We start from the raw sequence: 23,546 nt of genomic DNA, 5'->3' as shown, positions 1-23,546 counted from the left end.
GGGTGGGGCGCGGCGGGACGGGGCTCGAGCCGGCCGTCGATGCCCGGTGCCCGCGCCCCCCAGCAGCGCAGGCAGCGCGCGGTGTCCGTCAGTCCGTCGGTCCGTGCGCGCCGGCTGCTCGCCGAGGGAGAGTGGGGACAGCGAGGATGCTCTTCCCAGCCACCCCCCTCCTTCACGCACTCGCTGGCTCCTCCCTCGCTTCCTAGCTTGCCGACTTAACCCTTTCCTGGCCACTAGGAGGCGGTAGCGGCTTCCCAGCCCCCTCCAGCCAGGCCCCCTCTCTTTCTTGGGGGATCCGGAGGACTGTGTTCGATCGCCGTCACGGCGCCACGCTTCTAGAGAAATCCCTTCCTGGTGGGGGGGGTGCGGTAGTGTAAGGGAACCCCGTGGACTTGCCCAGTTCCCCCCTCCCAACTTTCTGGGAGGAGCTGGGCTCCTGGGTCACCTCCTCCTCCTTGCCGGGCCCCAGGCACCTTTGCCCAGGCCTCCAATGTTCCTGTCCTCTGGGAGAGCTCCAAGATTCCACTGTCCCTTCCGTTCCCAGACCCCAAGCCCTGAGTGTGTGCGACTATAAGAATAGTATATGCAAGAGTTTGTGGGTGCGAGATCGAGTGCATATGAGCGTGCACGCGCGCGCAAGGACGCTTGTGCAGGTGTGACTGAGTGCTTGCACGTTATCTTTTGTACGGGCCGGGGGAAGCAGGGGCTCGTGAGTGTGCGAATGGATGAGCCACTGAGTGTCAGCCAGCGCGCGTGTCTGCGCGGATGGGAAACGTGTGAGAGTTTGGCGCAAGCAAACTTGGGGATGGGTGGCCAGGGTATGTGTACCTTGGTGTGTGTATGTCCCTTAATGCATCTGCAAGCGGGTGCAAGTTTGGGTGCGCGTGTGTCTCATCGCCCGTGAGGGGGATAGAAGACTCAAAGGTGGGAGGAGAGCGTTGGCTTCACGGGAGCTTCTTCTGCTTCCTTTTAAAGAGGGGGGCATTCTGATCTCTTCGGGACCCCTTGCGCCCCTCGTGGCCTCGTTCAGGGCGATACCTGCAGGCCCGCGACCTAAGCGTCTCCTTATAAAGGGGGCGATGCGGATCACCCTGGCCTTGACCTGGTCCAGGGCGTCGGGCATCCGGACCTTGGGAGCCGCCCCGGCGCGGGACAGTCGCGGGGCCCTCGGGGTAGCCGCTTCGGGGACAGTGGCCAAGCGGCGCAGGCCGGGTTGGGGCTGCTGGAGCGGCGCCGACGGCCAGAGCCAGGGAAATCTGCGCGAAGCCGGCCCGAGGAAGCGCGGGAGTCCCGGGCGGCCGCTCCCGCGAGCAAAGAAAAACAACCCCTTCGCCCCTCCACCTGGCTCTCTGGCTCCTCCTCTCCCGTCTGTGCCAGAGCCCAACGCAGCGCCTGGCATACAGTCGGCGCTTTATAAATGCTGATCTCATTTTCCCATTCATTTTCTGTTCCATCCATAATCTCATTCTTCCCTCGTTCTCGTTCGATTTCTCTCATTTTCTCCTCCCGCTCTTATTCATATTTTATGGTCTCCGTCTCTCTGTTCCCTCCCTCCCTTCCTCCCCTCCTTACTCTCTCCCTGCCATTTCCTTCCTTTATGATTTGTCTCTTTGTGTCACTGTCTTCTCTGTCTCTCTCGCTTTCTGTCCGTGTCTCTGTCGCTTCCCTTCTGTCCTTGTGCCTCCTTGCCTCCCTGTCTCTCCATCTCTGGGTCGGAGGTCTGTCGCTTATCTCCCTTTCCACCGGGTTTCAGTAGCGGGCTCCCAGCCCTCTTGCACCTCGACCCTCGGGCGCCCCCTGCTGGTTCCATCCTCTGCCCTTCCCGGGCTCCCAAGCCCTCCCAGCAACTAAATTTCCTCTTCCGGCCCGTCTTATGTTCGGGTGAGGTGGGAGTGAAAAGGGGGCGTCTCTGGGGCTCCTGTCCCTCTCCCATCTCTAGAAAGCAGGGTCCCTGCGTTTGCCGGGACCCACCCTGCCGAGGGCCCGCGCCTGGGAGGAAGGCCTGGAGGGGGCGGCGGGGAGGGAGTGTTGGGGGTAGTAGGGTGGGATTTGGCGTCCTTCCCCGGAATGAGCCGCGGCACAATCTGTCGCTGGGTTTGTTTGCCGAGCTGCCTCCGGAGCGCAGTGGGGCTGGCTCCCGGCGAGCGAAATATCACAAGATGCGGAGACAGACGCTGAGGGGCGGGTGGGCGGCGGGCTGACTCAGGTGTGTGCTGTCATCCGTTCCCTGGGCTGGCGCTCTTCTGCGGGGGGGAGGGCTGGGACCCCGGCCCCCAACACAGGTGGGGACCCGAAGCTGGGAGGGGAGCCCCCATCCCGGGATGAGCTTCAGGAAAGGGGGCGTCCCCGCCAATGATCCTTGGCTCCAGTCCTGTCCTTCAGCCCTGGGAGCCCCAAGAGACACCCCGAACTTGGGTGTGCTCCAGACGGTCAAAAATTCCTCTGCTTATACCCCACTGTACAGGCGTCGGTTTCCTATAGTTATCTGCTGACTCACGACTTTCCCCTACTAGACTGACAGCTTTTTGAGGGCAGGACATTCCTCTCATCCATCTTTGTGTTCCCAGCATGTGCTCAGTGAACACCGTTGGATGGATGAATGGCGCATGGGTGGATGGCCCAGGGTCTCAGTTTACAGGAAATACCACAATGCATTTGATATTCCCAGTAGAGCATTCTGACCCCTTGTTCCTCCTCTCCCTATCCACATTTGCAGTCCCCCCAACCCCCATCCCCTCCTTCAGACAGGCAGAGAGTTGGAAACAGCTCTCCCCGAAGACCAGAGTCCTCTAGGTGACCCGAAGGGAGTTACTTCCTTTCCCGTTTGCCTCAAGTTTCCTCATCTGTACAATGGAATATACCACTCACGCATAAGCTTCAGCTTACCCAGTAAATCGCCAGCCAGTCAAGGTATGAGAATGTGCTTCATAGAATGAGGTTCTAACCAGTGTCTGTAGTGGTAGCTGTTGTCATTACTGTTTTGGTGGTGATTCTTAAGATCTTTATCTCAGTAGAATCAGACACCACGTCTGATCGAACTGAACTTCTGCAGTTAGACTTTTTGAGATCTAAGGGAGTAAACTGATGTACCCGAGGCAAAGTGTAACCGAGGGCTGTGCCATAGGGCATCTAGGTCCATTCCTGGCTGGACACTTGGGGGAGGGGGCTGGTGGGCGGCTTACTGTGTCCTCAGGACTTGCCGCAGAGCTGGCCCACCCTCTGGTGGCTGTAGGGGGACCTGCAGTCCCAAGGGAAGCCAGGAATCTCAGGGAAATGGGCTGATGGACGGATTTTCCCTGAGAAGGAGGCTTCATTGTGTGGAGAACTGTGCGCTTTGGAAAGGAGGTCATGTAGAAGAAGCAGGACATTGACACAAACTAGATGAGTCTTGACTTCATCTACCAGCTCCCGCTTATTAATAGCACCCCTACTCTCAGTGTGACACCTGGGGCCCCTCTTCCTTCTTGGGGACCACTTTAGTGAGTCCACAGAACTTCCCTGCTTCTTTTCCTCACCTATTTGGCAACTTGACTGTAGGACACTTGGCAGTTGGCATACAAGATGGGCTGGCTCAATCAATGGTCAAGAGCAGAGGCTTTGCTGGGTTCATGCCCTGCCTCTGCTGCTCTCATAGCTAGATGACCTCGGGCAAGGTGTTGAAGTTTTCTAAGCTTCAGTTTTCTCATCCAGAAAACGAGGCGGGGTGGGGGTGGGGCGGCAATAGTAGCTCCCAGCTCATCAGGTTGTTTAAGGATGAAATGAGATAAAGCATGAAAGAACCTGAAAGAGAGCCTGACCCTGTGCTCAATAAACGCTAATAATATTCATATTAATTTTCTTGTTTAGCCTAACAGCAACCTGAGGAAATAGATGTTGCAGTTTAGGGGCAGAAAGTAAAGTTATGACCTGAGGTCTCAGAAGTCCTGAGTGGCAGAGCTGGGTCTGGGAGTCAGTTCTTAGTTAGAACTCCCCACCCTGTGTGTGTGTGTCTGACCTCCACATCTCCACCTGCCCCTGCCACAGACCAGGGCTGTCTGCCCAGTGTGACGAAAGCAATCCAAACCTGAGAATTAGAAGTCTTGAGTTCTAGCCTGGACTCTGCCTCCGAGTGGCTGTGTAATGTGGGACCGACCTCTCTCCTCTCTGGGCTTCAGGCTCCCCATTATCAAAAGGTACATCTTGGACTCAAAACTCCTGAAGTCTCAAAAAGCCATGACTTGGTGACATCCTCCTTTCTCTGTGACTCTGGAATCAGAAGCTAAGGTGAAGCATCTCAGCCAGATCCCATGCTGTCCCCAACTTCCCAGCTCTGGGGTTGTGATGTGGGCCCCAGAGGAAGATCAGAATTTCTAGGGATTCCCCCAGACCCCACTCTGGGCCCCTCAGGACTCCCACTGGCCACCAGGCCTGCCCCTGAACCTGTCGGGGTGATCGTATACCCTGGAGGGAGGGGGAAAAAGCTGGGCCTGCACTTGCCTCCCAGAACCCTTGCCAGTGAGTTCCACATCCTATTCTGCCTGGCCCGATGGGGACAGGGCTCCTTTCCGGGTCCTCTCTATAACAGGGGAGAAAACCTAAACTAGATTTTTTAAAGGGCAGGGGTGTCAGAATGTGCTTTCTCCTTCCCTGCTTGGTTTCTCGAGTTTCTGTCCCTCTACATTATTTATAATAATAACTGACCTTTGTTAACTAGTCACATCATGTCATGAATGTATGTGTGCTGGCTCATTTAACATTCAGAGCAGCTCTATGGGAGGGGAGGTCTACTAATATCCCCTTTTCACAGATGGAGATACAAACTCAGAGCGGTAGTACTACTTTTAGATCTGGGCAAGAAGGGTCTTGCCCTGGGTCCCATGATTTAGAGGGTTTTTTGCTCTGGTCCTCCTCCAGCCAGCATCCTTCCATGGAGGAAAAAGGCCTTGAGACCAAAGGGATGTGTCCTCTGAGAGCCTGAATTCCCCTTTTATTTTTGATTATTTATTTATTTATTTGGCTGTGCCGCGCCGCTCGCGGGATCTCAGTTCCCCGACCAGGGATTGAACCCCGGGCCATGGCAGGGAAAGCCCAGGATCCTAACCACTGGACCACCAGGGAACTCCCCGCATTCCCCCTTTTAGAGCACGCTTTGGGCGTCCAGAACCCTGGCATCTCTTGCTCAAATGGCCCAAGTCTACTTCTAGCACCTGTGTAGGCATAATCTCCCCTCTACCTTTGTGCCAGTATGTGTGCCCCTCGGGTGGCTGAGGGGCATCTGTTTGGAGGAGGTGTGGGTGGAGCCTGGACATGTGGGTGTCATATTCCCATGCATGTCCATGAGGCCCCTGGTTTGGGGTGGAGTTGTGTTTGGGAAGAGAAGAGGAGATGGCTGGATTTCTGTACAGAACTCCGAGGAGTTGGATCATTTGAAATTTGAACCTAGCCTTCCAATGTTGGGTCCCTTTGAAGAACACAAAAGAGCAAAGTTCCTGTGCTGGAGGCTGGGGTACCTTGTGGGCACGGGTTGCCCGGCGTGGGCTGGTGGGGTGAGGAGGAACCTCTCAGCCTAGGATCCCAGAGCCTCTGTTTGCATCCCGCCCTGGCCCTGCAAATATTAAGGGCAGCTGGACCGAGAAGTCACATGGCTTCATCAAAGGGGATAGGGCAAGGAAGCTGTGGAACCAGGTTCTGAATCCAGGTCTGTGTGCCCCCTTTCCTCCTTTCATGAAGCTCCATGCCAGTCCTGACCGTAAGTCAGAGTTTTGGCGCCCTGGAGGCCTCTTGGTTAGAAAGTTGGGTCCCGTTGTGTCTGCTGGAGTGCCCTTCCCGGTGCAGAGAGCCTCCCTTTCTCACGAGACCATGAGTTCACTGAGTGCAGGGTCCATATCTTTTTTGACTTTGTTTTATTTCGTGTACCTGGTACAGCCCGGTCCAGAGTAGGCACTCAGCACAAGTGCGGCTGACCTATTGGACCCACCGACTAGTAAGAAGATGCTAATCAGACAATCATGGTGCAAGGTGCCGCTGGTCATGCTGGTATCCAGCAGTGTGTGAAAAGTCTGGGGTCGGGGGTGGGATGGATTGGGAGGCTGGGATTGACATACATACACTACTATGTATAAAATAGATAACTAATGAGAACAGACTATATAGCACAGAGAACTCTATCAGTGCTCTGTGGTAACCTAAATGGGAAGGAAATCCAAGGAAGAGGGGATATATGTATACATGTGGCTGATTCACTTTGCTGTACAGCAGAAACTAATACAACGTTGTAAAGCAACTATACTCCAAAAAAAAAAAAAAAAAAAACCTCAATAGCACATTTTAATAACACCAGACTTTGAATCTTGTGATACCATGGTGAACTCGCAGAGATAAACTAGTTGTGAAATGTAATAAAATAATCCAATGGAAAAAAAAAAAATCTGGGGTGGAGGTGGGTATGGGGAAGTATTGGGAAGCCCTGCCTGGGGGTGGCTATGGGATGAGTTACCTTAGACTCCATTTGTCTGGGAACCCAAATAATAGGGCAAAAGACTCTGGTGATTCCCCCTTCCCTGTTGCACTAATGCTCCAACCCCTCCCCCACCCCCTTGGAGACACCAGATGAGGAAGGTGCTTAGGGCATCCCCTCGCTGTGTGGTCCTCCACACACGACATTTCTTATCTGCAGAGTGAATGAACAGGACACAACAATCCCCTTCCCCTCCAATTCTGTGGGCTGAAGCCACTGAACTTGCAAGGGAGCATGAGGGGCATTGCTGGAGGCAATGCAGAGAACCACAAGCTCCAGTATGGGGGCCGCGGACCCTCCTGCCCCTTTCCACTCCCACTGTGCTCTTCAGGCCCCCTCTGTGGGATCAAGCCTGGCAGCCTACCGACAGATTTCTCTGTCTCTCAGCCCACTTTCCTCAATCAACCTAAATATTAATCTTCCCAAGCTGTAGTTTGATCATGCACTCACCTGCTCAGAAGCCTCCAATGGCCAAATCTGGCTGGCAAATGATTAATATTTATCGACTCTAAAATGCTCATTCAAATTGATAATAAGAAAGGCCTCAGGACTCCAACAGATAAACAGGTGAAGGTCGTGGATATCCTCTTCACCCAAGAGGATAAGCAGAGAGTAAACAAATGCTTGGAAAATAGTTCAACTGGTTAGTGATCAAAGAGATGCAAATGAGAGCAGTATGGAGATAGCACTTCATACTTATTAAATTAGCAGAATTTACAAACACCATTACCCGGTGCTAGCCAGATTGGATGAAGTCTGTGCTCCTCCGTCTCTGGAAGCAGTGTGCAAAACTCTGGAAAACAATCTAGTACAATGTAACAAGAGCCTTGAAAATATTATTACCTTTTGACTCATTAATCTCACTCCTGGGAATTGATCTTAAGACCATAATTCAACAGAAGAAAAAAGCTCCAGGCATGCCACTGGCATTATTCTCCTGTATTTTTCCAGGCAGTGAGATGGTTAAGAAAACCATGCCTACCTAATCTAGTCAATACAATATTATGCTGCCACAAAAATGATAGTTATAAAGAATATGCAGAAGCATGGAAACTGTTTATAACATCATGTTTGTTGAGAAAAAGCAGGATACACAATTTGCATGAACACTGTGATTGCAACCACAAATAGTAAGTATTCATGTTGACAAAGTCTGGAGGAGAATATGCAAAAATGAAAATTATTTAAGGTTGGGGAATTGATGAGTGGTTTTCCTTTTTGTTTAAGAATCTTCTTTTTTGGGACTTCCCTGGTGGTGCAGTGGTTAAGAATCCTCCTGCCAGTGCTGGGGATACGGGTTTGAGCCCTGGTCCAGGAAGATTCCACATGCTGCAGAGCAACTAAGCCCGCGAGCCACAACTACTGAGCCCACGCACTGCAACTACTGAAGCCCGTGAGCCTAGAGCCCGTGCTCTGCAACAAAGGCAAGCCACCACAATGAGAAGCCCACGCACCACAACGAAAAGTATCCTCCACTTGCCGCAACTAGAGAAAGCCCGCACGCAGCAATGAAGACCCAATGCAGCCAAAAAAACAAACAAGCAAACAAACAAAAAAAAACTTAGAAAAATAAAAATAAAATAAAATGCACGTGCTCATGGATCTCAAAATTCACTGTTTAGGAAATTATCCTGCAGTTATTCTTTTTTTTTTTTTTCCTCCAAAGAGTGCATTTATTTATTTATTTATTTATTAAAGTTAATTTTCCTCTACGAATTTATTTTATTTTTTATAAATTTATTATTTATTATTTTTGGCTGCATTGGGTCTTCGTTACTGCGCACGGGCTTTCTCTAGTTGTTGTGAGCTGGGGCTACTCTTCGTTGCGGTGCACAGGCTTCTCACTGCAGTGGCTTCTCTTGTTGTGGAGCACGGGCTCTAGGCGCACGGGCTTCAGTAGTTGTGGTTCACAGGCTCTAGAGCGCAGGGTCAGTAGTTGTGGCGCACCGGCTTAGTTGCTCCGCGGCATGCGGGATCTTCCCGGACCAGGGCTCGAACCCATGTCCCCTGCATTGGCAGGCGGATTCTTAACTACTGCGCCACCAGGGAAGCCCTCCTCTACTTACTTACTTACTTACTTATTTATTTATTTATTTATTTATTTATTTATTTATTTATTTATTTATTTAGCAGCGCTGCATGGCATGTGGGATCTTAGTTCCCCAGCCAGGGATGGAACTTGTGTCCCCTGCATTGGGATCACAGAGTCTTAACCACTGGACCACCAGGGAAGTCCCTCCTGCAGTTACTCTTGAAATGTACACGAAGATATGTGTAGCTCAATAGCCAATGTAGCCTTGATTGTGGTAGCATATGATGTAGGAAACAACCTAAGTATCATCAATAGGGGTTGGTTACATAAATTTTAGTACGTCCATATACAGCCATCAAAAAGAATGAACGAGGTCTATATGTTTTTATATGGAACAATATCAAAGATACTAAGTTAACAAAGTAAAGTGCAGAAGAGTGTAATAATATTTATCATTTGTATCAAAACCCTGTGGGATACAATATATATATATATATATATATATATATAATTATACACACATATACTGATACACGCATAGACAATCTCTGGAAGAGCATAAATAAAATAGGTAAGAGTAGCTGCCCAGAATTTTGTATTGGAAAGACTCTGGTTGAGAGGGAGGGAAGGGCAATGTTTGTCTAGCCAGCAGACTGTATTGAGCCTCAGGGTAATTTGAAGGGCTTGTGGATTCAAGTAATAGAGATCTCCCCACCTCCATGCCCACCACAGCCACCCCTAGGCACTGCCCCAGATCCTGGGAGACTTAGGTTTTACTATGTAACCTTTTGTGCTATTTGTTTTTTAAAACCCTGTGCCTGTATTACCTCTTTAATAATTTAAAATTTAAAAAAAAAGAGGAATTTCCTGCCTGAGGCAAGACCCACCTAAGAAATGGGGGCTCTCCAGGCTGCAGCTGGAGCCTCTCCACGGCACATGCAGGACCCAGGCACCCTCTCTTTTTTCAGCTGAAGATTTTATCCTCTCCCTTCTCTGACCAGCAGCTGGATGGCTTCAGAGATGGGTTTTTGGTCAAGACATATTTCAGTAGCTTCTCTGAGTCCAAGGGCTTTATTCTAAGATGGGGATGATATAAAAAACTAAAAAAAAAAAAAAATTTAGGTGAGAATAATGTATACTTCACAGGGCGGTTTGAGAGGACCGGAGCTGGTGCTGGGTGGTACCCAGAGATGGGGCAGACCGCTTTATCTGTGACCTTGGCAAAAAGGGTAACCATGAGGGGGTCAAACCAGCACACGGTGGGAGTGGAAGGGACGCCCCTCATCGGCCAGAGTGCTCTGGGAGGTTACAGAAAACCCAACCCAAACTGCCTTAATCTGGCCTCCTTGTCCTTCTTTGGGAGGAGAAATCAGGCCTTCCCCCATCACGGGACAAAAATCTTTCCCTTCTCTCTGGGTTATCTTAGGTCAAAACTCACTTGAGACAATGGTCACCTGGAGGGTATTACATACTGACTGACTTGGATTGGGGTTCCTGAATCAGTCCCTGGCAGGGAGTGTGATACTGCTATGATTATCTTGGATGCATCAGGGCAGTCTTGCAGACTAGATCAAACCCAGAGCCACATTATTGCCGAACAGCGGAGAGGGGGGAAGAGATGCTCAAAAGGGGGTCAACTACAAGGACCACCACAGCCCCCCAGGTCCAGGTAAGAGTGTCTTGGCTGGACATTGAGCTAGATAAAGACAATCCATCCATTCACCCACTCATTCATCTGTTTAATCATTTATTACATGACTACCGGGGGCCCACCATGGGACCAGGGGCTGGAAATTTAGCAGTGAACAGCCACCGTCTGCCAAGTCCTCGCTTTCTTCAAGGCTTTGCCCCTGCTTCCCTTTCTCAGTGAGGCGTCCCTGATCTCCCTGCTTAATCCTGCACCTCTGGCTCTCACCTGGCACACAGGTCTTCCCATACCCTGCTCTACTTTTTCTTTTTTTTCCATAACCTTCCAACAGAATGTAAGTTAGTTATTTACTGGGTTTATTGTTTATTGTCCGTTTACTGGGAGACTTAGGTTTTACTATGTAACCTTTTGTGCTGTTTGTTTTTACTGGATTTATTGTTTATTTACTGGGTTTATTGTTTATTGTCTGTCTCTTCCTACTAGAATGTAAGCTCCGGGAGTTCCCTGGCGGTCCAGTGGTTAGGACTCCGTGCTCTCACTGCCGGGAGTTCAATCCCTAGTTGGGGAACTAAGATCCCACAAGCCACACAGAACAGCCAAAAAAAAAAAAAAAAAAAAAAAAAGTAAGCTCCATGAGAGCAGGGGTTTTTGTCTTTTTATCCAACTGATGTAACTGCAGCCCTTGGAGCCATCCTGGCATCAGCAGTCACTTAATAAATGGTCGTTGAATAAGTGACTAAAGGTCCTTGCCCCCACTGTGTACCCATGAGTGTTTACCTGTGCCTGTGATGGGGGAGAACTCAGAAATCAAATAATCCCGAACACAAATATGTTAATTATAAGCGGGGATAAAGTCCATGATGAGAGAGTATGGGCCACAGTGAGAGCACTTGTGCCAGTCCTGGTGCTGGGGGACAGTGTCCTTCAGGAAGTCATATTCGAGCTAGGCTCTGAAGGACGAGTAGGAGTTGGCTAGGGGGTGAGGAACAGAGTAGGAGGCCTTCTGCAAGAGCTGGGCTGGGCCTGGTGGATTCTCCCACAGAACCACGAGGAGAAGTGAGGCCCAGGAGGACTGCAGCCTGTCCCAGGTTTCAGATCACTTTAATAAAGGGAGGGCAGCAGCTCTTCCCAGGGCCATGGGAGCTCAGTACTGATGCACAGGTGCCATGAGGTGCTGGGCCCAGGTAGCCTGCCTCAGGGGTGACAAATGCCTCTTACCCCTGCCTTGGCTACTCCCTGGCCCTCTGTGTGCCCCAGGGTCTCAGCACCCAAGCTGCTCCCAGCCAGAGGCCCTCACTCAGCACCAGAGTTCTTTCTGTGGCCTGCATTCTACAATGCTGATGATGGAGAGGACACGGAGGACAGCACGCGTGGATTCAGAGCAAGGGTGTCCAAATCTCACACGATGCTCATGGAGTTCCCGGAGGGAGCCCAGTGCAACTGCATTCCTCTTTTCAGGTTGAAGAAGTGGCTCAGAGGAGAAGGGACTTATTCAAGGACACCCAGGGAGAGTGTTTCAGAGCTGGAGGGAGGCTGTGGACGGACCAGGGGTGCCCATCACAGGCTTGGACGAGGATCATAATGACCTTTGACTCCTAATCGTCAATTCTGTAGACTTGGGGGGGGGGCGGTGAGGCCCTCCCAGACACACCCCTGCCTGAGTGTCCCATGCATCTTACAGCCATTCTTCCTCCTCTCCTGCTGCCCCTCACTGCCCCTTCCCTCCAGGGTGGGGCCTGCAGCCCCTCTCTCCCGTCCTGGCTGAGAGATGGAGGGTTCCTTTCTTACTGATGCTGAAGCTATTTATTTATTTATTATTTTTGGAAGGTTTTTAATTTTTTAAAAATATTTGTTTATTTATTTGGTTGCGCCAGGTGGGCTCCTTAGTTGCGGCATGTGAACTCTTAGTAGCAGCATGCATGTGGGCTCTAGTTCCCGGACCAGGGATCGAACCTGGACCCCCTGCACTGGGAGTGCAGAGTCTTATCCACTGCGCCACCAGGGAAGTCCCAATGCTGAAGCTATTTAGTGAAAGTCCCAAGGCAGTTTGGTTCCTTCTGTTTTCTGGGAGTCTCCTGTTTTGAGGAGTCTGGACAAGTGACTTGGGGCCAAGTCAAAAACCAGCCCAGACTGCATCTTTCTCAAGGGCGTTTGTCAAGCCAGAGCTCCCAGGAGTGGCCCCAAGCCCTCCTAATCGTCACTCAGGGTCAGATTCCAGCCTCCCTGGGCACTCCCCTCAGGTGTGAGCAGGTTTAGTCCCGCCTCCTTTTCTTTTTTTCTTTTTTCTTTTTTTTTTAACCATGCTGCGCTGCTTGCAGGATCTTAGTTCCCCCGACTAGGGATCGAACCCAGACCCCCAGCAGTGGAAGTGCGGAGTCCTAACCATTGGACCGCCAGGGAATTCCTCCCCCCGCCCTGCCTCCCCCCAATTCCCACGCCTCCTTTTAGGTTGTCTTAACTCCTGAGTCCTATAGCCTGACCTGGATCCTTCACAGCTCTGAGCCCTCCCGGTCCCCAATCCCAGGGAACCGTAGACATCCAGGATCCTCCTTGGACCCAATCCATCAGCACCACCATGTATAGACCAAGCCCTTCACGGAGCTCAGTGGGGATCAGTTCACTCCTGTTGCCCTTTCTGGATAAATCTGCCGGGAGCCCTGTGTCAGCGTCCCTCCAATCCCATCACTTGCTTTGGACCTCTTTGTTTCCAGGTTTGACTTCAGGTGTCTCCTTTGCACCTTAACATAGCTTAGAGGCTGACCGTATGTGCGGGTGTGGGCTGGGCAGAAACTCTGATGAGCCCCGACGTTGAGTGCACAAGTTGTAGGATGAGGCAGGTGGGCTACAACCTGCCCAGACTTCAAGGTACAGAGGGCAGCGTGAGTTTGGTGATTGATTGAGGTGGAGAGGGCAGGAGGGCAACCTTCCTCCCTCAGTCCAGGCTCTCTGGCTGCCCTGACTACCTGGCTTTGAGAGATGGAAGAGGGTTCCCTCTTGGCTGACTCGTCACCTGGTGGCAGGGTAAGATTGCACAGAAAGTACACTTAGCCACGTCAGCTCTTCCAGAAGCCTCAGGCTTCCGATTGCAAAATGGAATCTAGGTATCACCACTCTACCCCTGCCTCTCTCAGCGGACTCAGGTGCTGGGTCAGAGCCTAATCACTTAATTTGTCAGTGGCACCTCTTGGTGTCACTTCCCCTGAGCCCAGATACCTATTAGGTGTGGGCTAATGAACAGCTGATAACATCTCTGCGTTACCTCTGGCAGGTATCTGCTTCTCACTGGGGACTCTGAAACCAAACCTGTCCGCAAACACTCTGCTGCATCCCTTCTGACTGGTGGGGCGGACGCTCAGGGGGAACCTGGGGGAGTGCTCTGTTTGACAAGTTGTAGAGAGCTGCTTCAATCCGAGTGGTTATTCTGTCTCTTCCCTGTTCTCCAGCGGGAAGCAGCATCCCATGTTCAGCTCTGAAGAATGGAAACTCCGGCTTGAGGAGGGGATACGGGGAGGACCGGACAGGAACGTCAGTGCATGCTGGTGTATCTCCTCCACAGGCAGATCTGTGCTCTAAGTGGGGGGAAAGAGGATTAGGTTCATTTTATTATTTATTTTTGGCCGCACCACACAGCATGTGGGATTTTAGTTCCCCAACCAGGGATCAAACCCGCGCCCCCTGCAGTAGAAGCACGGAGTCTTAACCGCTGGACCGCCAGGGAAGTCCCGGATTATGCTTATTTTGAACTGTGTGGAAACTTGGGCCACTTGCATCCAGGACTCTGAGGACTTTCTAGAGCTTTCCCCAGGGAGGATGTCCCTCCCCTCAGGGAGTGAGACCTTCCGGTCTCTGAAAGACTCAGCCTCCAAAGATGGAGGCAGCTGTACTGGGTCTGTTCACACCAGGAGAGGGTGGCTGAGTTTGGGATGTGGGAAATTGTTATGAAAACAGAGAAGCTCCAATTCCTAGCAGTTCCCAAAGGAATGGTCCGTGAAAGTGGGAAACTATTAAGCTGCTTGGCATCTTAAAACCAAGAGCGGTTCAACTTCAGATATTGTCAACACACCTTCCGAGGCCGTTACTAGGAAGCTTTGTGTGATTCAGTCCTATGCTCGGGGTGACTTTTTGAACAGAAATTTGTTTTTTCAAATCCCAGAGGCGTAGGATTAAAATTGGACGTATTCTCTCCTTAAAAAAGTTGGCTTTAGGATGAATTCGACAACTGACTATACAAAGAGGGGACCAGATTCAAGAAGAAATGAGGCACAGGGCAGAGTTTTCCCCAGAGTGGTCCTTAAACTGCATCAGACGTCTCTGGGGGAGGGGGACCCAGGAATCTGCATTTCATTTTAAATGACAGTATATCATACATAGGAAAAAGAGCACAAACCTTAAGTGTATAGCCCAGAGACATTTTACATATGAATAGAGCTATATAACTACCACCCAGATCAAGGCATCGAACCCTTCCAGGCACCCCCAAGGTTCCATCACACAACTTCCCACGAGAGGCAATTAACACACCTTTCCCCATTTGGCTGTAATCAACCACCACTCTGAGTTTTATCACCATCAGTTCATTTCGCCTGTTCTTGAATGTCCCACAAATAGAATTGTACATCATATACTCTTTTGTGTCTGGTTTCTTCTGCTCACATCATATCTGTGAAATTAATCTATGTCATGTGTACCCATGGTTTGTTCTCTCTATTGAAGAGCAGTATTCTACTGTCTGAATATAGGACAATTGCTTATCCATATTCTTCTCGATGGGCATTCGAGCTGTTTCTAGCTTTTGGCTATTATGAAGAAGGCTGCCAGGAGCATTCTTGTATGTGCCTTTTGTGAACATATGCACTCATTTCTATCGGACAAATATCTCGGGGTGGGTGTGATGGCTTTGTGATGTGCTGACTTGGCTAGGCTGAATTCCCTTTCTTGTATGTTTCTGGTTCAGGTGGGCCACGGGAGGGATTCTCAAGGGGGTTTGGGGGGTGTAAGGGAAGCAGCAGCCATTGTGTAGCTCACACCTTGTGGCTGCTTTGCTGACACACCTTGTTGGCAGGGAGCGGCAGCTGGTTCCTCTTTTGGCCTCTCCTCCTAAGCCAGGCATGTATGTGTTTAGCTCTGGTGGTGAGGGATGCTGGCTTCTGCAAAATACCCACATCATCAATGACAGAGGCAACAAAACTGACACGAGTTTCAGGGATTCAGTCTATCCTTGTGTGGTTCCCGTTAGGGCTTATGGGGTCCAGCCTACTTTTGATCTCCCCCACTTTACATCCACCTTCTGTTCCCAACTGCCTGACCCATGGAACTCAAACTCTAACATGAGATGCAACCACAACAGCCTTGCAAGACTGCTTAACCAGGGGCTTCCCTGGTGGCACAATGGTTGAGAATCTGCCTGCTAATGCAGGGGACACGGGTTCGAGCCCTGGTCTGGGAAGATCCCACATGCCACGGAGCAACTAGGCCCGTGAGCCACAACCACTGAGCCTGCGCGTCTGGAGCCTGTGCTCCGCAACAAGAGAGGTCGCGATAGTGAGAGGCCCGCGCACCGCGATGAAGAGTGGCCCCCGCTCGCCGCAACTAGAGAAAGCCCTCGCACAGAAACGAAGATCCAAAACAGCCATAAATAAATAAATAAATAAATATTTAACAAAAAAAAAAAAAAAAGACTGCTTAACCAGCTCCCACATTGAGAGAGGCCACATCCCTGTGACAAATCCATATATATCCATATATATAGTGCTTCTGCTTCTCTGGTTGAACCTGGCTGCTACTGTAGGTGTTTGTTTAACTCAATTAGAAACTGTCAAACACTCTTCCAAAGTGGCTCTTCCTATTCCCTACCTCCAGTTGTGCTGCATCCTCACCATTTTTTTTTTTTTTTTTTTTGGCCGTACTGTGGCATGTGGGATCTTAGTTCCCCAACCAGGGATCGAATCCCTGCAATGGAAGCACAGAGTCTTAACCACTGGACCGCCAGAAAAGTTCCACCATTCTTTGATCTTTTCATCCTTTCAAATTTTACCCATTCTGGTGGATGGGTATCTGCATTTTTAAAAACAGGCTTTCCTTGGGATTCTCATGAAGGAGAAAGGATAAGAAACTGGTCTGGGGAAAGACCTTAGCACTTGAAGGAAGCCAGTTTGATTTGGAATTCTATCTCCACCATTTACTGGCTGTATGATATTAGTGACTTTTTATCTCTCTGGGCTTCAGTTTTTTCATCTATAAAATGAATTATTAATCATTGCTAACAAGTATTGAGTGCTTACCAGATGCCAGACACTGTTCAAAGCACTTTATGTGTATTAACTCATTGAATTCTCTCAACAAATGATGAGGTGGGTGTTATTATTATTTCCAACTTAGAGATGGGGAAACACTTTACCAGGATTCAAACCCAGGCAGTCTGGCTTCAGATTTTGTACCATTTGCCATCCCTCCATTGCAAGGCAGTGTGGAGATGAAATGATAACATGGATGTGAAGGTTCTTCAAAGGGCAGAACGGCTGGTACGTATTGCTAATTCTTCAGTGGGTCTCAATGGGAAATTGCCTTTCAGTTCTATCAAATACGCAGAATTCAATCTAAGCAAACAAGTGAACAAAAAAGCCAGCCACGATGATGATAAATGCATCCGGAAAGGTAAGATCTTCATAGAAGCCAGAAAAATCCAGCACTGTCCAGAGAAAAGGACACCCATATGGCTCCCTGCCTTGGATATTCTGGTCCCTTGGCAGGTAGGAGGCTTTACAGGAGTACGTTAGCCTTCACCTAAGTGTCAGTCCATCAATCCCCTTCAATCTGATTTTGTACTGAACAAAGAACCTTCTGGTATTGATTTCCTTTCCCAAAAGTCTGTCCTTCCTGAAAGAGATTGTGCTGACCAATCAACCTCAGGATTCCTGTCTCCTAGGTGGTTTCATTTCTCAGTGTAAATTAATAAATTGCACTTCAGGTTTAACAATCAGTCTCTTGTGAGTTTGTTTAGTGTAGGTCATCCTGCCCCGCCGCAACCCGCCCCATCCCCCCGCCGCCCCCCACCTAATCACAGCAGTTAAGTTCCCAGGGAGAGGCTGGAGGGGAAACACCATCAGGGTAGTATAAGAAAGATGTGCAAAGAATGGTATGAAAATGTACCCTGTGAGAATGTAGAGGACAGAGAGAGGGCTTCTCTGTGGGGGAAAGGAGCATCAAGGAAGGCTTCCTGGAGAAGGATGATGTTGGTACAGGAAGAGGGATATTATGCACAGAGGTCGAAATGCAGGCTCTGGAGTCTGCCTACCCGGGTTGGAAGTCTATCTCTAGCCCCTTATTGGCTATGTGACTTAGCCAAGTTACTCGATCTCTCTAGGCCTCAGGTTCTTCATCTTTAAAGTGGGCATAAAAATAGTAGCCACATTATGGGGTGGCTGTAAAGATGAAATGATTATATATAATATATATAGCTCTTTGTACAGTGCTGGGCCCACAAGCAACACTCAGAATGGCTGTCATTAGTGTTGCCATTGTTAATACCCAAAATGATATTTTCATTGAGGAGAATTCTAGGAGAAGGAGACACATTGAGGCTTGCTGTATCCCCAGAGGCAATTTTGTCTCAAAAGGAGGGAGAGTTGAGTCTGAGTTTGCTTTAAGACCCAGAGGGCAGATAGCTCTTTGCAGTATACGGCTCCTTCCTTGAGAGCGGTCACAGCCCGTCCTGTGGTTTTGCAGCCCCGAGGAGCGCTGCCTGTACAATCTATAAGAACCCATCAGCCTCGAGAACTTCCGTGGTTTCTGAGTCACCGTCAGGCCATCTCAGCTTCCAAGCAGAAACTCCCAGGGCAGACTCACCATCTAGGTGTTTTTCTGGCCTCCTCTGTGTAGGGAAGGGGAGGGCTGCGTCCAGGGTTGCCTGCTGCCCCCAACCGATCCCTGTTTACGTTCGGCCTCTGCACAGAGTCCCAGCCTCACAGAGAGTCAGGGCTGAGCGATGTTCAGCACTGGCTTCACAGCTTTCCCAAAGGAAAAGATGCCCCAGATCACCCAGCTAGGGTTCTCCAGGGCTGGACCCCGCACCCCAGGCCTCCTGCTTCTTTATGCAGTGTTTTGTCTACAGATCCTGGTGGGGCCTTCCCTAGTTTCACCACAAACTTGATTCTGGTTGATTCAGGGAAGAAGGGTAGAGAGGGACAGGTCAGCATGTTAGGGTTTCCATCATGTGCATGCTCTCTGGGCAAGTGGAGATCACCCCTCCTCCCGGTTAATTCCTGATACCCCTACCCCCATCCCTCCGGCACCATGGAAACTGTTCTAGTTTCTTCCTGCTTCCCTTTGCCTTTCCACAAAACAAAAGTGTTTCATTGGCCCTAGCTCTTTCCTGTTCTTTTTATCCTGGGGGAGCTGGGCATCTGAAAAATCCTGTTATTTTCACTCAGGAATCCTGTCTTCTCCCCGGGCCCATTTCCCATTTTCGTGAGAGTGCATGGGGGTGGGTATGGGTGGCTGGGTAAGTAGGGCTGGGAGACACAGATCCGTGGCTGAATGGAGAGGCAACGCTTCTCTCTCTTTTTAATCAATGATGCCTTCTGAAAGGGGTACCCACCCCCATTCCTATTACTAATAATTGATACCTAGCAACCTAATTCCAGCTCTTGTTCTGTCCAGCACTTGTGGGAGGCCCCTCAGAGGGGATGGGTAGGGCACAGGTTAAGAACGTCTGCCGTAGTTAGCGCATCAGGGTGTACGGCCAAGCCCTGCCAGGTACTGTGTGATCTTGGGGGAGTTTCTTAATCCCTCTGGGCCTCAGTTGGCCCAGATAATGGATGCTAATAATGACACCTATCCCCACAGGATTGTCGTGAGATTCAGAGAGAGAATAAACTCAAAGCACTTAGAAGAATGCCTGACAGGTGGTCAGCGCTCAGTGAAGACTAGGTACTATTGACACTTGTTATTCTTTTTCTCAGGGGCAGGGATGTCTCAGTGTTGGCAGCGCCCCCCAGCCTGGTCCTTAGCTTTGGAGATTCAGAAATCAACAGTGCACCCAGGGCACTCTGTTCTAGCAGAGTCTACATGGCAGGTCAAGTTACCAATAAGCAGTTGCTTGATGAGCACCGAATTAGAGCTGGGTGGAGGGGGGTGGGCAGCAGGAGGCTCACCAGGCTAGTGTGGTGGGGTCTGTGACTCCCATTTCTGTCACTGACACTGGTCCCAAAGCTCCCTGTGGCTGGTAAGGGGCCCTGTTCTCTGCACCGCGCAGAAGGGAGGCTGATCTGGTTGCAACATCTGCCGACTCCAGCATCCACCAGGGCTGACCTGAGCGGCCAGAGCAGCCCCCTCTCCTCAATGCCTCTTTGGGGGTCCTTCTAGATTCACTCTAGGTTGAAACTAGGTTGAAAAGAAAGGTTTTCCCAGGGCAGGGGGCCTCATCTTTATTCAGGGCTCTGCAGCGGCTCCCCACCCTGTCAGACGGCTTTGAACACAGCAGGAGACACGCTGAAGTGTCCAGCTCTAAGACTCTGTGCCCTTTCCTAACCATTCTGGTTCCTGAACAGACTTCCTTCCCCAGCTCACAGTACAATCAAACTGCACCCCTGCTTTGGACAAGTCCAGTCAATGATGTAAACCAGTCACCCTGGGTTACACAGATGTGTGTTTGGGAGCAACTAGAGATCATTTCTCGGGGGTGGAGTTTTTGGAACAGATGACAGAGCTCACCCATTATACAGTGATTATTTTCTCATTTCTGTTTTAGGTTAGGGACACTTTCCCATCCTCCTCAAATATGATTCCATGATTTCCTCTCCATTTTTCAGTAATTAATTTTTCTTAACAACAATAGCTGTTATTTATTAATTAGCTAGTGTGCTAATTGGGTAATTTTCTTACATCTTTGATCCATACAGCAACCTGATTCCAATTTTATAGGTGAGGCCGCTGAAGCCCAGAGGAGTCAGTAAGATCAGTAATTGGCCCAATAAGTCTTTTATTTTTTTTTTTTGGCATTGCCTCAAGATGATTAGTATTTTTCTCCCCAGCTGAAATGAAACAGAAAATATGTGCATTTACCTTTTGTCTTCCAAAACAGGGTCCTGAAACCTCATTCAAGACCATAGGTGGGAAAAACCAGACAGTTTGATTTGCAGCGAGCCCAGATTTTGAAGGAAATAAAAGTTTCTGTCTTGTTTTGTTTGTTTGCTTGGCATGTCAGAAATCAAAGCCCTTTATAGGAGTGGTTCACAATGTATCCACATATAAAAATTTGGAAGGGGATGAAGGGCAGGAAAGAGTATGTGGACCTTGCCCCGAGAGTGGCCCTTGGTTGGGGCGGGGGGGGGGGGGGGCGGGGGTTCGGTCTTGCCTGAGGTTATTTGGAGGAGGTTTGAGGAGAGAGGTCAGTGCAGAGGCAGGGGCGGCATTGGAAGGGGGCCTTGCTGAGGACCAGCCACGGCTTGTGTGTGTGTGTGTGTGGGGGGGGGGGGTGACTTAGTGCAGCTCATTCCTATTGCCCGGTTTGGCAAACCATTCTTCCCTGATCTAAATAAATATACCCACCTCCCCACCCCCTTGTCATAGGGTGGAGCCTGGGCGTCCAGACATGCTCATAATGGGAAGGAAAAGCCCCCCCAGCACCAGTACTTGGGTGGGAAGCAAGATACCCAGTGCTAAGTTCCCTCTTTTCCCCAGTGCAATAATGTCCCATGACTGGTATCCCCAGAGCCTGGACTGGCCTTCACTGGCTGGTTGACTGGCTCTCTGGCCTGGGAGGGGTTTTGAGCAGGTAAGTAGTGTCATTAAATGGGAACAATGGATGTCAACTCTTGCAGCAGAATGGTTTGGAAGCAGGTAATGTCCAGGTGAGAGAGGATGAGTGTCTGAACAGGGCAATGGCCAAGGGTGGAGAGGAGAGATATTAAGGGGTAGAATCAATAGGACCTGATTGACTGATACGGGCTGACATCCAAAGACCTTCACTTAGGCGGCCACTCCAGCCTCCAGTGTTGCCACGCCCCTCGCTCTAGCTGGTTCCTGAATGTTCTTGCTCTACTCAGGCTCCACGCCTCTTAACGGAGTGTGCCGGCTTCTGCCTGGAAGACCATCCCCTCCCTCCAGAAATCTTGGCTTCCTTTGTCTGTTTCCCCCACTAGAGAATGAGCTCCTTGAGGGAAGGGGCTGAATCTCTTAGCTCTGAATCCCAGCACCTGGCACAAAGCCTAGAGCGCTGCGTATATTTGTTGAGCGAATCAATCAATTGCAAAAGATGCAGGGTGGAGCGGAAAGAAGGAAGTGAAGAGGGAAGGAATGAAGACGTCCCCAGGCGCACCGTCAGATCTTATTATAATTGCTCCTCTCTCTGATGTTACACACTAATCCTCATCGGAGTGAGGCTTGAGGGTGATCTAAATAGCATCTGCCTCTGCTAGATGCTGGAACTCGAACCAAATAAAACGGGAATGGTTCAAAGAATATTCTATTATTCCGTCCCAATGGTTTCAGTAAGACGGTCACATTACCAGAGGGAGTGCCTCCTGCAGACTTCGATGCGGGTGGCGGGGTGGGGGGGCCACTGAGAGCCAGAGAAAGATAACAGGATAAGGTGGACAGAGCCCGGACAAGCTGTCCGGGTCCTGAGCTCCAGTCCTGGATGCACAGATAGCCCGGGAGCTGGGCCTTTCTGACGGTTCCTGCAGATTTACATTCTAAAATCTCTGTCTCTTTGCTTTGACTTTTTGTGTTCCTCCCTTGCTGCTTCCACACTCACTGATCCCCCCAGGTCCTCAGGAGACCAAAATGTAAGCCAGAGCAGGAGATAGGCCTTGAATTAATTTCAGTGTCTTTGTATCTCACAGTAAAATAGAAAATCTTGCATCTTAAGTCCTGTTTGTCCAGGGCTGCTATATTTTCTTTTCTTTTTTTTCCCCATCAATTAATTTTTTTTAAGAAAAGACTTATTTTCTCTAATGTCCCATTAGCCGATGTGAAGTCTGGGAGTGTTAAAGCACTCCCAGAGTGGCTTTGGGCAAGTTCCTCTGAAGACCCCTCCCAAGGCTGCTTCTCTGGCTCTGTTTGCATACCTGGACCCTGGAGAACCCAGTACTTACTATCCATACGCAGTCTGGCTACTGTCTACCATACCTTCATCAACCCATCTCATATTTCTTTTGTGACAATTCGTGTAATTAATCAGCCTTATCTTACAGGTGGGGCTTCCAAAGGGCTGGCTTGGGGCTATATAACTCGTGAGTACCGGATATAGGATCAGAGCCACCCCTATTCTATACAGCCCGTGCTTGGGTGGTTACACTTTACCCTTTGTGTTTTTGTAGCAATCTGGAAAATACTCCCTGGTTCTGGTTTTCCACTGTCCTAATCTCTTAATTCTTCTACATTAAAAAAGAAAGGTGGGTTTGGAATAGCTTGAGTCCCTGGGCCCCAGGAGGAATCCAGGAGGCTGGACTTGGGGAGCTGTAGACTGCATTGAATATACAAGCAGCTCTCCCCCAGATTCAGCTTTCTATACGGGGAAATGGCCACGGAAGCCATTAGTTCACTCGCTCTGGGCCAGAATGAGAGCAGCGCCGCTGGTTCAGCTGGCTAGTTCATGCTGATCACGAGCTCCGACGGGCAATTATATATGTCTTTGATTAATAAAAAATGGAGCAATGAATGAATATTTAATCAATAAAGTCTGGCAGGTTGACTCTTTCAGAACCTGGGCTGGGGGTGAGGCAGGGAGTAATCAAAGGGGTCCTTGGTGGCGAAAAGGCAGAGCACCACGCCAGGGGGCGGTTTCTGGAAAGCTGTTGTGGACTGGGAAAAAAAAAAAAAAGCACAACCTAAAAGTTGTGAGCTATGTTTTATTCGGGGACCTTCCTGAGGACTATAGCCTGGGAGGCAGCCTCTCGGCTCTGAGAAACTGTTCCAAAGAGGTCAGGGAGGAGTCAGATATCTAAACGTTTTTGCTGGAGAAACAACAACAACAACAATAACAATAACAGCCCATGTAGTCAGACAGGAAAAGATTACTGCCAATCACAAAAACAGACATCTCGAGTTCATGATTTTAGCGTTTTTCTAAGTATGGGAAGAGGCAAGCATCTTGGCTTATTGAAGTTATTCCTGCATAAGATCTTAACTGGGACTTCCCTGGTGGCACAGTGGTTAAGAGTCCGCCTGCCCAGGCAGGGGACAAGGGTTGAAGCCCTGGTCAGGGAAGATCCCACGTGCCGCGGAGCAACTAAGCCCATGCGCCACAACTACTGAGCCCCTGCGCCACAACTACTGAAGCCCGCGCACCTAGAGCCCGTGCTCCGCAACAAGAGAGGCCACCGCAATGAGAAGCCCGCGCATCACAACGAAGAGTAGCCCCTGCTCGC

The sequence above is a fragment of the Balaenoptera ricei genome, chromosome 8 (assembly GCF_028023285.1).
Source record: "Balaenoptera ricei isolate mBalRic1 chromosome 8, mBalRic1.hap2, whole genome shotgun sequence".
Lineage (NCBI taxonomy): Eukaryota > Metazoa > Chordata > Mammalia > Artiodactyla > Balaenopteridae > Balaenoptera > Balaenoptera ricei.
This window is presented reverse-complemented; position numbering follows the sequence as displayed.